Here is a 15,000-nt window from a genome sequence, read left to right as displayed (position 1 = left end):
TAGTATGATGACTTCTCTTCGCAAAGTCGTATGTTAACGAGTAAAATGTAAACAATGACGTCAGTAAGGATTTAACGAGTAAAGAAGCCTCTACTGTGTTCTGTTCTGTTGCAAAGCACGCAGGAAGCGGTAGAGCACGAAAGAAGTGTAGGGAAAAACACAAGATGTAGTCGAGTGTTTTTCTTTACTTCTTGAGTGCTCTACTACTCCTTGCGTGCTTTACAAGAGAACAGAACACAGTCGAGGTTTCTTTAGTTGTTTTATGGTAAAGAATTCATTAATTTTCCCACGCATTCGGCTGAATTTTCAAACCAAATTTTATTTTCCAAAGGAGTAATGTGGCGTCAGCATCATGCATCTGTTCTCTGATAAAGCACGCTAAAATAAGCCAATCACAATCTTTGTTAGAATTGTTCAAATGATTTGATTGGCTAACGAGACAACAGCTATCAATCACAAACTGAACTTCATTGAGCTAACCTTTCGGTTTCGAGTGGCTTTCGAGAGAAGAACGATCCCTTCAAAGCTCGCTATTTAGCCGTTTAAGTTTTTTTTAAAATAAAGATCTAAAGGTTTCTAGTCGAAAGAAATCCGGCCGCATTGTGACTTTATGAAAAAGTGCACTTTTCCAATAAAGTAACGAAATAGGGAGCTCAAAACTTGCAGATGAAAGCGCAAAATGTATTAGGAAGGAGCTACAATTATTTACGACTTGCCGCCGCTTGCGACAAGATTGCTCGAACTAAACGCTTAGCTTATTGCTTATTGTTAAAAAAAAAACCCAAAAAAAACAGACATTGATACGATATTGTAAACCCCTAGCTTATTACTTATTGTAAAAAAATATATACGATATTATAAAGACTTATTGAAAAAAGAGAAAATTGATACGATATTATAAACGCTTTGCTTATTACTCATTGTAAAGGCGGCGAACACGAGATACAAAAACCCCCCAACTTGTCGCGCAATTTTTTATTAAGAGCCGTTTCTTTTTGTCTAATCCTTGTATGCATTCATAACTTCCTTTGTATAACAGAACAACGCACATTTAAAAAGCAAACTACACTTCGTAATCGCTTCGACTTAACGTAACCTTGATAAACGCTACCGGTGCTAAAGTAATTTGTGCAAGTTGTACAAAAATACCACTCACCCCTGCGCCTTGTGAATCCCTCTTAACACTCGAGTACCACAGCTCAACACTATCTGGCTCACTGACAAGGATTTCTGAAGAACAATTTGACAATAGCAATATCGTAATATAGTAATACTGTTATTTAACGTTAAGTGAATATACCGTAAAGTACTGCTTATAAGCCCTAGGCTTATACAACTTCGTAAGGGGTTTTGAATAGGTTTACAAAAAGGAGAGGTTTATATCCCAGGGAGCTTGTATCTGAGAGGGCTTATAAGCAGACTAAAACAACCCCTTCAGGTTTTGAAATGAGCTACAGTGTTGTTGATCGAAATACGTTTTTCATATACTGGTTTTCAAGAAAGTTTTAGAACATCATGACAAATTGAACTCATTTCATTTTAAACTTGAGGGGGTCTTATATACGGGGACGCCTATAATCGGGAATAATGTCTTGTTTACAGGTAGACAGGCCTATAACCGGGCGGCGCTTAAAAGCGTCTGTTTACGGTATGCAGATTTGAAATGTAAATAAATTTGTGCCATGTAGAGATTTTGGTTTAAATTTCTTAGCAGAAGGGAGCTATGTATGAATATTCATTTGAAAATTTAGACTTCTGAGCTACATGGGTTCAACTTTGTTGCTGTTAGGAACGTTTATTGGTGATATGCCCGTATTGAGCCACAAACAAGTGCACTCATATGGTTTATGAGCCTACACAATAGCTTAAATCAAAGTGACTCGTGGTTTGCTGTATTAGTAGAAAATCAACAAAGGAAAGCTTTACTGTTATTGTAGCGATAGAAATTAGCCAATGCATGAGCGTGCGACAAGTTAATGAGTGGCTCCACTAAAACAGAAAAACTGAAACAAATCCTCGATATCAATCATTTCAGACTCAGTCGTTGGATTCGGCTGCTCACGCTTATTATTATTGCGCATGCTCACTCTTATTTCTTACAGCAAATAATTATATTATAATATTTCAAACTAGTTTTCCGTCCTCTGCTTAACTCTGCAATATGCTGTGGGAAAGAAGGTAGGTTCTTTTGTCTGAAGTTAATTGTTGACAGTTTTAATGAAATTCATACGACATTGGTCTTTCAGAGTCCGCAAATTAAAATAGTAACAACAACAACAATAACAACAACAACAACAAAAACTTCACTGAAGTGTCAAATGTATTTAGCATTGTTGTGCTTATTAGAGACGCTGTAAATAAATGAATAAATAAATAAACAAATAAAGAATAAATGAATGAATGAATGAATGAAAAAATGAACAAATATTGTAAATAGAACATAAACTATTATGAGTCACTGACTGGAAATATCGAGAATGGCTGGCCAGGTTAGAAAAATCAAAAATCCTGAAACTTTGCCTAAAGAACGCTTCTAGGAAGCCACTTTCGAAAATATTATTCCGATTTTCTTAGCCCCTATGAAAACGGCAAAAATTGCGTAGTTTTACGGGCTTAAAACGCATCTTGGTATGTCCGATATGGAACTAAAACAAATACTGTGCAAAAGAGTGTCGTTTCTGCTATAATAATATGGAAAAACATTTCTGGGCAATCGAGGTTCACACAGGTAAAATGCAAAAGTTCACGACAGTTTCTTCTCAAATTTGCATAATGCGGTATGTTCAAAGAACTCTATTGTTGAATACTCTAGTCTGTTTTTGTTCCATTTGTGGGCCATGCTTTGTGGGAAATATACAAAACGAGAGTTGATCCATGTCGTTATTACAACATTGTTTCATTATTTCACTCAAGATACAAAAAAGCTATAGAAAAAGTCCAAAATATAAGTTCAAACTCACATAGATTAAACACGCTACGTGTATCACGTGACTGGCGTCACGTAAGATATATTTTCAGTTAGCTTCAATTGGAATTCCTCGATTACTGAGGTTTAGACACTTGCTTATAATAGAAGCATATAGGGGTTTGTCTTTCCCGTCTATACACACTCGATTAGTCTGCAAATATTCGAAAGGAGACTGGTCTTTTAAAGTATTTTTTAACCATTGTGTGTCGATTTTGATCTTGATGGAAAACGGATCAATTAGATGCACTAAATGAAACGAAGAGGTTTTATAGGTGTGATCCAGCTAGACCAAGGAAGCAGCTTTTCTTAAAAAATAGAGTAAGACTGTTTGATGTCTATCCCACGATCTGACCTTGGTTGGAATTCGGCCTAGTCCAAACGTCGTGCTTCTGCCGTTTCGACCTCAAATAAATTTGGCCCGGTAGTGGCATGACAAAAAGCTATAAAAGATTCAAACGTCGAATTTAATTCAGTCGCGCAGAAGATCGGAAGAAGTTTGCTTTGCTGAAGACCTTTTTAAATGCTAGAAAGCAACTGCAGCTGATGCAGTAGGATATGAATTCACAGGGACAGCGGAGTCTTTTCAAGTGAAGGAAAGAGGGGAAGGGGAGGGGGGGAGGAGGAAGGAGGTGGGGTTGCTTGAAAACGAGCGGTGCCGGGGTAAGTTTGCAGAGGGGTCCAGGGGTATCCTCCCCCCAAAAATACATATTAAATCTAGGGGTTCGGAAATGGTATTTTTGACGTTCTCCATGGTGTAGTTCTTAAGAAAATCAACCTAGTGGATGAACTATAAAATGACAGGTACCTTTAGTGCATTTACAGCAATATATTTTGAAGGCATTGTGAGCTTGATACATCTTTCTCAACCCTTCATGATATATCACGGCATTAGTACTGACTGGCCTGCGCTTTTACACAAGTACCCCGTGTGTGGGAAGGAAGTGCACGCTGCGGAAAGGTTAAAACTATGTAAACATGAGAACCTTCCTACAGATTTGGTACGAGGTTGTAGCTTTGTAAATTCTTGGTAAATCTGTAGTCAACCAGATTTTTTTTCGTTTTCTTTTCCTTATTCTTTATTTCTTCATTTGTACCTCATACTAAAACAAAATAAACTTTCATTGTGGTAAAGGGGAGGGGGGGGGGGGGGCTGAAGGCTCCACCCCGGCTCCGCCTCCCTGGTTCAGTTCGGCACGTGCATGGCAAGAGCACGCCGTTCGAGGCCAAGTCGCGCTACTGCGGTGCGGAACGGCATTAGGCCTGCCGTGCTATAAGTAGTCGCGCCGACTTAAATTCAGCCTGCCGAACTGAGTGCATGCATGGTTCAAACGTCGTGCTATTGCCGCGCTTGAGTCGAAGTTCTCGGTACTCGCATTGAAACAATTTGCAAGACTAGAACACCGGATACACTAAGCACATTGAAAGCTTTATGTTAAATTAAATTTTGAGGGGTTCCGTCGACTGTCGAAGAATTCAAGCCCCTATGGAAACGGCAAAAATTGCGTAATTTTACGGGCTTAAAAGGTGTTTTAGTTTGCCCAATATCGGGTCGAAATAAATAATTTGATTAACTTTTGGTCTTCTTCAACCAGTATTTGGAACAAAACATCTGGGCAGTGAGAACGCGCGCCAGCAAACACAAACGTTTTAAGGCTAGGTGAACTTTTTTTGCATAACTGACGAAAATTGAAAAGTTTCTTCATAGAATGACTACTCGATATATTTCTAAGAGTGTTTTTTTTTTTGTCGTTGTTGGTGTCTTCAATAGGCCCTTTGCTGGATCCGGTCACATGGTACGGAATTAATTACGCTGGGACGCAAGTTACGCTGTGGGACTTCCAAAACAAAGGAAAGTCGGGTTGGACTGGTACGAGTTCCTTTGTTTTGGAAGTCCCACTGCGTAACTTGCGTCCCAGCATAATTAATTCCGTACCATGTGACCGGATCGTGCAAAGGGCCTATTACTTAGCCTTAAAAGTTTCCAAATAATAAAAAAAGAGGGAAATAGATGGTTAAACTGCAGACAACCGTTTACATAACACATTATCCCCTGTCATATTTTTCGGCTCAATCCCCGTAAAAGGTACCGCAAAAGCTCTCGCGGTGGACCTTTTGAAGATTAACCCCTAAAATGTACGATGAGCACCCCCGTTATTTTATATGAGTCTCCCCCCCGGGGGGGGGGGAAATGAATAAAGTTTGCATGCCGTGTAGCGCGACTTGGCTTCGGCGTGCTCATACGTACCGTGCCGAACTGAATTCATAGCCTGCTGCATCAGCTGCCGTCGCTAATATTTGTAGCATTTGAAATGGCCTTCAGCAAAGCAAGCGTCTTCCGATCTTCTGCGCCACTGATTGAACTCGACGTTTGAAATCACCGCTGTTCTCTTGTCATTGGCACTGCCGGGACAAATTTATTTGAGGTCGGAACGGCAGAAGCACGACGTTTGGACGAGGCCGAATTCCAACCGAGGTCAAATCGCGGGACAGTCTTACTCTATTTTTCAAGATAACTTGCTTCCTTGGTCTGGCTGGATCACGTTAATAAAACCTCTTCGTTTCATTTGGTGTATCTAATTAATTCTTTTTCCATCAAGATCAAAATCGAGACACATGCTAAAATTTACTTTAAAAGACCAGTCTCCTTTCGAATATTTGCAGACTAATCGAATGTATATAAACGGGAAAGACAAACCCTGATATGTCTCTATTATAAGCAAGTGTCCAAACCTCAATAATCTAGTAATTCCAATTGGATTTAACTGAAAATAAATACTACGTGACGCCAGTCACGTAATACATTTAGCCTGTTTAGTCTATGTGACTTTGAACTTATATTTTGGACTTTTTCTATAGCTTTTTTGTATCTTGCATGAAATAATAAAACAATGTTGTAATAACGACGTGGATCAACTCTCGTTTTGTATATTTCCCACAAAGCATGGCCCACAAATGGAACAAAAACAGACTAGAGTATTCAACAATGGTGTTCTTTGAACATACCGCATTATGCAAATTTGAGAAGAAACTGTCGCGAACTTTTGCATTTTACCTGTGTGAACCTCGATTGCCCAGAAATGTTTTTCCATATTATTATAACAGAAACGACACTCTTTTGCACAGTACTTGTTTTAGTTCCACATCGGACATACCAAGATGCGTTTTAAGCCCGTAAAACTACGCAATTTTTGCCGTTTTCATAGGGGCTTGAAAAGGCAATTCTACAACGGTCACGGAATCCTTCAAAATACTTGAAAAATTTAAAACTTCCTATTGTTAGATAGAAGAAAAGTAAAGCTCTTATGCTAGGTTTACCCCGAGTTCTAGTTTTGTAAATTGTTTCAATGTGAATACCGAGAACTTTGTCAATTTTCCAGATTTTTTTGCATATTTAATGAGGCAAAATGGTATATTTCCGTTTTTTGCGAATTTCTCGAAGACTTTAAATTCTAAGAAAATCGGAATAATATTTTCGAAAGTGGCTCCCTAAAAGCGTTCTTTAGGCAAAGTTTCAGGATTTTTGATTTTTCTAACCTGGCCAGCCATTCTCGATATTTCCAGTCAGTGACTCTTAAACGTCTGACGTGAATGCTGTAATTGAAGGTTAGAATGTTTCAATTGAACATTTGAATGTTGCCAGTGATGATGGTATGCGTGGAAGCCGGGTGTATTTCTGCGAAAACCGGAAGTGTCCTATCTTATGAGCCGAAAACGTAACTAAAAACCATTCTCTACAGCTCAACATGCAACGTTTCCGGCGCGATTATTTAGAAAAATTAAATAACAAGGCAGAGTTCGATAGGGAACACGAGGAAGTGAAAGAAATCGAGGAGAGAATTGTAAGTTTAGTCGACAAAGTCTCCGAGTATATCGGCCGCGAGGATCCTCTGTTTAAGAACTTTGTTATTCGTAGCGGCACCTATTTTGAAGATCTTAAAGTAGAAGGCCCTGATGAATTTGATTTTATACTTTGCCTGGAGCATCTTTCGAAGCCTGGTGTCTGTGTTGTAAAGGATATACCATTACGACCGGTGCCCGACCTAGGCTATGTCGATGTTGAAGTTGCCAGAGACAGCGTTCGTCGTGATTATAGGAAGCAACGATACATTTCACATCGAGAAAATCTGAAGTGTGATATGCTATTGAGATTTAAAGATCTCGTCGAGATGGCGTTAAGGACAAGAAAGAGATGCTCACGGGAAAAGATAGCTGAAGATGTCCATGTTAAGCTTAGAAAGATCCCTGCCACGTTTAAAGCCCGCTGGAAAGGGAGGAGGTATTTTAAATATGAAATAGCCGTGATCTAACTTTATGGATCAAACTGGGCGGCAAATGGCCGGCTGCATGAGATATACGCCGACAGCTTAATGGAGGACATCCTGGCTATAACTTTTTTCAAGAGGTTGTTAGCGAAGGATATCATCTAGTGGCGTCCACGACTGGTGAGTCGATCGGGTAAACATCGGCCTTGCTGGCGTTTGTCGTTTTCAGTTGCCGAGGGCATTGTTCTGAATAGGATCTTCAGCAACCCCAGATTAGTGCACAAGGTGACACTTAAAGTTCTTACAGTCCTGCGAAAGAAACACGAGAAAGACTTGTTCTCATTCAATATAACCTGGTCCTTTCATTCGTATGTTCTTCAGACAATGTTCCTCACGAATGGTGCGAATTTCCGGAAGATTCTTACTGGATGAATGATAAACTTAGAGAGCGAGTCAGAGGTATTCTAGAAAGGATCCAAAACAGTGTTAAAAAGAGAGACATTCATAGTTTCTGGGTACCAGACTACAAACTCTTTAATTTCCGGGCTAGGAATGCAACCCAGACCAAACAATGCGAGATTAATCTCTCACGGATCATAAACAATTTCGCAAATTTACACAGTTAGCCGTAATTATTTTGGCTAGATATTTTTGAGATCCACCCCATAATGACGGTATAACCTCAAACTGCGACTAGCGTTTAAGGATCACAGTTGCGAGTTGATTGAGTTTAGCCAAGGTTCTTAATGCATAGTATTAAACTAAACTTTGTCTGCCGTAGGTGTTTTCAAGGTTTTGCTTGAGGAAGGAGTTGATTTGTTATGAAATCACGAATCTGGCTTTGGCGTTCAGCAATATAAGTTCTGGGAGATTTTTCTTTTTATCCAGGCATCATCATTTGTCTCCTCTATATAAAATTGTGATGTGAGTAGGATTAGTATTTTATTTAACACAGCGTAACAGACCTGTCTTCAGCGTTTCCCATGTTATTGTTATTTAAATGTGGCCCATTGTTGTCAACTGTTGTCTCATTTGGAACGAGTTTCTTCCTTCAATCTAATCTCCCTATTTGGTTTTTGTGCATTAATAAATGCAAAAGCTGACGTCATTGATATATTTGCTTTATTATGTTTTTGTTTTCCCTATGTTAGTTTTAATTTCGATCTTTATTGGTCAGTCCAGTTCGACTGTGTCAGTTTCTTACTAATATAGATTTAGCCAAGCCTAAAAGCGGAGCTCCTCAGTTATGTTTTGGAATGTTGTTACTAATGAAAATAATCGAACATGTATGTGAGGTAAATTGCGAACGATTTAATAGTTTCAGCCGGAAATAGGATTACATCGGCAGATCGGGGTGTAAGATGGTGTGATTATGAAATATAGAGTCATGATTTCAAGGATTTCTGGGAAGCCACCAAAATTCTTGATCACATAACAGAACTGTCTTCTGTGCTTTTTGGTGACATTTCTTGTTCTTTCCTACCTTATTCAGAAAGACAAGACATTATTATTAATCATTATATTCTTTCTTAGTTAGCATGGGGACTCCCACACAATAGAAGTTTACACATTTTTTTGTTATGGGGACTGATTGAAATGCAGTGGCTACAATACTCAGTCCCTAAATCTCTACCAAATGAAATTTCGCAAAAATACCAAAATAGTATACATATGTGAAAATTTGGAAAGTTTTGTTTTCTAACTTGTCCCCAAAGATACATTTAGCCATTTTCACTTTTGTATGGAGTCTCCTCCTGCTGGAAGGGTTTGCAATAAGCAAAATCACTCTCGCATGAATGGTAATTATGATTTTTTTCCCTGGTCATGATTACTTGCATAGGCTTCTAATAATAATTTTATTGTCAAATTTCAATGTGATTTGTTCTTCTTCTCGACTGAGATTGTGGACTACAGGAGCTGTTATTGGGTTCCATTAATTAACTTTGCCATGTTTAAATTATTCCAAGAATTATAAGTAAGCTAAGAGTAAGGTATATTATGTACATATATTTTGTCTGCACTACACAACCAAATGCACTCAAAGGTTATGAGGCATAGGTACATTTGTGAGAAGAGCCCAGCATATCCAAGATATGTTTTGATTGAGACATCAATTAAGATAATTTACAGCAAAATGGATAAACAAAACATCAATATCCTCCATGCACCAAACCGGACATGGGGTTATAAGGCAATCATGTAAACAACAGATTAAAATAATTTATAAATTAGGGAACACTATCTGTACAACAATAGGGAACAAATTAACCTTATTCGACGTTGGGAATGGCAAGGCTGGCTGTAGAATGTCACAAATTTCTCAACCCTTTCTTTCAACAAAACTACTAGTCCTGCAAGTTTGCTTAAGACCCAGTTCTCCATTTCGTGTTGGCAAAATATTAATTTATGCCATGTCTAATGTAGATTATTACAAAATTGATTTCAAAGCACGGTAAATATCAATTTAAAATCAAAAAAGGAATTATTTAAATAAACCATGAGTAAATTATCTCTAAGAAAAACTGATTAATTTAACAGGCACCTTAAATAATTAGTTAATAAATGTGTTTCTTAATAATTGTAATACAGTGTATCTGTCACAATGTTGCAACTATGATATTACAACACACAGGATGGGTTGCAGAACTCAACTTCCAAGTCAGTTTATTCAATGAACTTGGTGTAGAAATTATAATCCCATCAAGTTGTCTGTAAATACAGAGTAACCAAACAAATCATTACAATCTTAAGTAATAAATTATTTAACTCTTTTGCACGTATGTACGGTGTATGTTCCATTGACATTGGGGATCTCTCAGAAGCTGCATCCATGATAAATTAATTTGTTCCCGCATGCATTTGTTTACAGAACATTTCACACATTAATATCTCAGACATATTTATAGTGATCTCTGTGTTCTACAACAATTAGTACACAAGAAAAATACACTCAGTAATATATTGTTTAAAATAAAAATCAATGCCTATAAGCAATCATAAGGACCTTAAATTTATATTTCCTCAGAAATATCTCACCAGGCCATGGTTACTTTGGAAATCTTTGATGTTTTAATACGGGCTGCCCATGTGTAAACTGTTCATATATTGACTGACAGGAACAGGCATGTGATAGTACTGTAGCTGCTACTTGAACACCACTGTTATTCATATCAAAACATCAATTATAGTTTATTATATTAATCTTTGCACACCAACAGATTACATTCCTTTCTTTGATATACAGTGTACTTCATTGTTAGTTGTTTACCGAGTGTTAGTGAATCAAATGCTAGGGGTTGGTACCCCAACTTTCACAGTGGCAGGCTCTTCCCTGAGATGCAAAGAAAACTTAATAACTGTTATGAATTTGGCGACTTGCTTTTGAGAGCAAATGTAATTTGCTTTAAACAAGAAACTGGAACATTGCAAGTTACAACAATGTGCACAGTACCAATTAAAGGGCCACCCAGGCTGTGTGGTTATACATATAACTGTACAACTGCATATGAGTTCAGCTTCCAAAAGAAAATCAGAGTTTGCAGGATAAATACTGATGTTCTTGCTTACTAAATCTGAATGTGCCGTTCCAGAAGATATTCACACCCAACACCCATTCATGGCCAGTCTTTAGAAATTCCAAATTAAGGTATCAGGAAGAGAGAGCTCTAATAGAAAAAAAAAGCTCCATGTGGGGTATGAATCTTTTCTTGAAGAAAACAATGTCTGAGAAATCATAAATTACAAAATAATGTTGAAGAAATATCTTACCTGGTAATTCCAACTTTCAGAAAATTTTGTAATCTAGACTGTCTGGCCAGTTCATATATTTGACAAGTTGTCACTGGGCATGTTTGTAAATTTGTGGGCTTCAACATCACATTACTATGTAGTAGCATTGGTTAACTAAAAACAGCATAATTTGGTTGATTAATATACACTGTACATTATTACGTTGAAATATTGGTGTAGATCGTTGCACACCAAGAGATACAGAAACTATTGGCAGCTGAATCATAAAAAGTGAAAAACCGTGCATACGACATTTACATGTACATGTAACAGCCCTCCACCTCAGAACCATCACAGATATGATATGATATTTTTAAACTCTCTGAAATTTCAGATTATTCAAGATTAACATGCACGTACATCATTAAGGGCAACCCTAAAACACTGAATCCGGAAACCGGAATCCGGAACCGGAAACTAGAATCTGGAATCCAGATATTATGAATGATGATAGAAATGACCCACTTCAGCAATGTCTAATAAATAAATCTGGGGAAAAACTATTTTGCTGTTATTTATTTTCTTGGCTTTACTTCAGCCACAAACTGTAATTGCTAAAAAAATTTTGACTAGTTCTGAACAACCCTTAGCTATTTATCTGGCCCGATTGTTTAAAAGCTGGATAAAGCTAATCATTGGGTAAATCACTATCCAGTCAGGGTTAGTGATTTTTCGGGTGGATAGAGTTACCCATAGCCTGCGAGCAGGCTCTAGTATCTGTCTCTAGTGCCTGAGCAGGCTAAATAAGTGTCTAGTGTTTTTCTGTATTGGCTTGTGAGCGAGTCCCTTCATGCGGCTTTGCCGCTCACGTCCCCGGCCCAAACACGAGAGCCTGCTCATAGGCTAAGTTACCCATCTTTTGTTCACCCTGGCCCTGGTGAGAGCGCGGTTCTTGTCTAGATCAAATTGCTCTGAGAAGACTGGTGAGTAGCACAATAACAACAAGCTATTGTAGTGAGTCTTTTAGCATCTTTTAACGACACGTGGTCCTGTCTGTTAGCAAGCGAGAAGCAGAAGGAAGTAAGTGTGAAACATTTCTATAAATTGCTTTAATATGATGCCCGCCAAGAATATGAAATGCTGATTTCTCACAGTATTAGTGTGGAAATAGTGTTCATCTGGAATTAGTTTTGTATCTGTTGGAAAAATCAAATTTTATATTAAGATGAGCCAGGTTAGCCTTTCGACTTCGAAAGTGGGGGGCGTGACCGTCAATGTACAGGGGGCTGCCACTGACAGACATCCTGTTCCCTATGACGTTTTCTATCTTGTTCAGTATCTACTAGACATAAAGGGTAAATTTATACCTGTGGTAAATTGCAGATCACTTATTAAACAAAATGGCAACAAGAAGATCTTTTAAATCTTATAACCACGCTTTTAAAATTTAACTGTTTTGTTAATACTACAGTCACAACGCAGTGCACATTCCAAAGCAGTCCCTGATGATTCATTGATTACTGTAGACACCACATCACTTGATCAAAACAAACTGTATTATTGCACCATCAGTCGTACTCGTAGCCATTGTGAAATCTCCGATGACGTAATGTTCTTAATCTGGAACTTTCTTCGGAATATGTATGGTCGTGAACGATACGAACGCAACAATGATAACACTGTTAAAAGTCATGATTAAATTTAATTGGATTTTCAACGAGTAAAGGGCTGGCAAAGTAGTCACACGAGTCACATAATTCAAGAATTACGTTATTCACGGTACGGTGGTTATTTCCCTACCAATGACGTAATCCTTGCACGTTTTACATGTTCTTTGCTTGGCTTGCAAATATTCAATTTTCCTTCCGATCTATGAACTCGCTGCGATGAAACAGCCAAAGAATTTACTTCATTTGCCTAAAACCACAAGAAATACTCGAAAATTGCAAATAAATTAATGACTGTCGCTTCTGGCGAAATAAACTTGCAAAGTAAACACGATCTTATTTGTCACTTAGCGAAAGTGAGAGAGAGCAAGTTTGTCTACAGTCCAGTAAGATTTTTCTTCAGGATGTTCGAATCATTCGTGTAGGAACATTGTCTTCAGTACGAGGTATGAACTTTCAGGAACTCCGATATAATCTAAAACGACTTTTGAGTCAGTAAACTCGGGCACTTTTTCGTAGACATAACGCAGACTCGTTTTCTTCCGCACAACTTTTAAAATCATAACTGCTGCCTTATGGACGAGTGAAGAGTTTTTGCAAGCTGTCCCAATAAAATTCCCTCCGCTCTAGGAAATGACAATCATCAGGAAGGCCTTGGTTTGCCCGCCTCCCCGACACAGTAGGCAATAAGATGGTATCCTCCTTGGGTAGCTTTCGTGATCATTTCGTACCCGGGATGGGATCTGTTACAACGATCCTTTACGTTAAAATCTTCCGACCATCCATTCATCCCAATACACACGACTAAGTCTAGTGTACAATTTATGTACATCATCAGATACTTGAGGTGTCAGAAGAATGACATTACAGTTTGTTAGGTATTTTTTAATTACAGACCCAGTTGCTCCACATGGTGAGAAATACACCAAAGCCTCCTAAGGGATTAAAAACCTTACTTTTCTATCTTTTCACTCCAGATGTGTAAGGCAGTCATCCCGTTAGGGGAGAACAACTGTCACTTGAGGAGAGACTGTGGGCTCCCAAAAGGAAAGCCTTGATTTAATCTACTGTAAGTTCAAGGTCTATGTAACATATTTATCAGTAGTATACAAAACACCTTCACAATTATCAAGTCTTCTTTTTTAAGGATTTCAACAAGCTTACAGTCAGGTCTTAAGAGCCAGTGCCCATAACTATGGACCAGACAACGGCACAAGTCGAAAAATCGATTTTGCTCATTTTTTGCCCATAGATTGGCCCTAGCTAGTAAACAAACGAACCATAGTTAGTTTCTGCTAATGTAGCTTTTTGGGGGAGAAATTTGCGAAAAACGATTTCGACCCGATTGGGCTCAAAATCTACTTCCGGTTTTGCTGAATTTTCCGAATATTTGATTGCTTCGCGCTCCGCAGAACAGCTACTTGAGAATCTTTCAATGGATTTTATATTCAGTTCAGGTCTTCGTGGTATGACTGAGCGAAAAATAAAATAAATCAGAGCTAGTTTTGAGCCCGAAAAGAGATCAAACTGACACGCAAAATTTTACAATGTCGCAAACGAATTATAGCACTAAAATATCGCCATATTTTTCTATGGGCTATAACTTTAAATGCCATAAAAACACTTTCTACGGGTTAACTGTACACCCACCTGTTTGAAAATCAAAAAACATCTCTGGGCAAATGGTTTCAAGTCGCCCGCCTTGGCCTCTGCTTCTCATAAATTGTTCCCTGAACCGCCGTGAGAATGTAAACAATTGCGTGACGCGGGCGGTCATCCTGAATACATAATTCCTTTCCAACAAACCGCAGATGGCTATCTTAGAACATTTGGGTGAAAAAAGAAAAACATAATGGACCACTTTTAACTTTAATATTTTGAAAGTCATCGCTTTGGAAATTTCGTTAATTAAAAACGCCAATTAAAAGCAATTTACTTGGAGTTCGGGTGTTACTGCTATGTCGTTTTAAGCTGTCGTTCTTTCTTTGATCATTTTAATTACAAGAACGAGTTTTAGAAAGAAAATCGTTCTAAGTTCATTTGTTAAGCGTAATGACAAGTTGATATTGTTGGTTTGTAGCCTTACGTGATCTGAAGGAAGGCTACAGTGATTAAATTTGTATTTGTTGATTTCGACGGATCGATTTTCGGTTAAACCTTTTTATTTGCACCAGCATATTTAGTGCCCTTTCTCCTGCTAAAAAGTCGGAAAAAGTAAATTAAACAAATCCTAAAAGTTTAAATTGTAAATGAGAGGCATCAACAGTGCGAGTGTCTCGGTAAGCTGTTAATTTGAACAATTACTGTGCTGGACGGATTGCTTTCCAGGTTACGCACGTGCTATACGTATAGTTCATTGTGCGCAAATGTTCCT

General features: G+C 38.1%; 2 pseudogenes; one reads left to right on the top strand and one right to left on the bottom strand.

Moving 5' to 3' along the window:
• LOC145482471 (ephrin type-A receptor 4-like) overlaps positions 1 to 1,840 on the bottom strand; it is a 3,330-nt pseudogene extending 1,490 nt beyond the window's left edge.
• Positions 1,841 to 6,711: 4,871 nt separating this feature from the next.
• On the top strand, positions 6,712 to 8,063 carry LOC145482470 (cyclic GMP-AMP synthase-like receptor; annotated as a pseudogene).
• The last annotated feature ends 6,937 nt before the right edge of the window (positions 8,064 to 15,000 follow it).

Source organism: Orbicella franksi, chromosome 3 (assembly GCF_964199315.1).
Source record: "Orbicella franksi chromosome 3, jaOrbFran1.1, whole genome shotgun sequence".
NCBI lineage: Eukaryota > Metazoa > Cnidaria > Anthozoa > Scleractinia > Merulinidae > Orbicella > Orbicella franksi.
The sequence above is the reverse complement of the archived record's forward strand: the minus strand, read 5'-3'. Positions and strand labels throughout refer to the sequence as shown.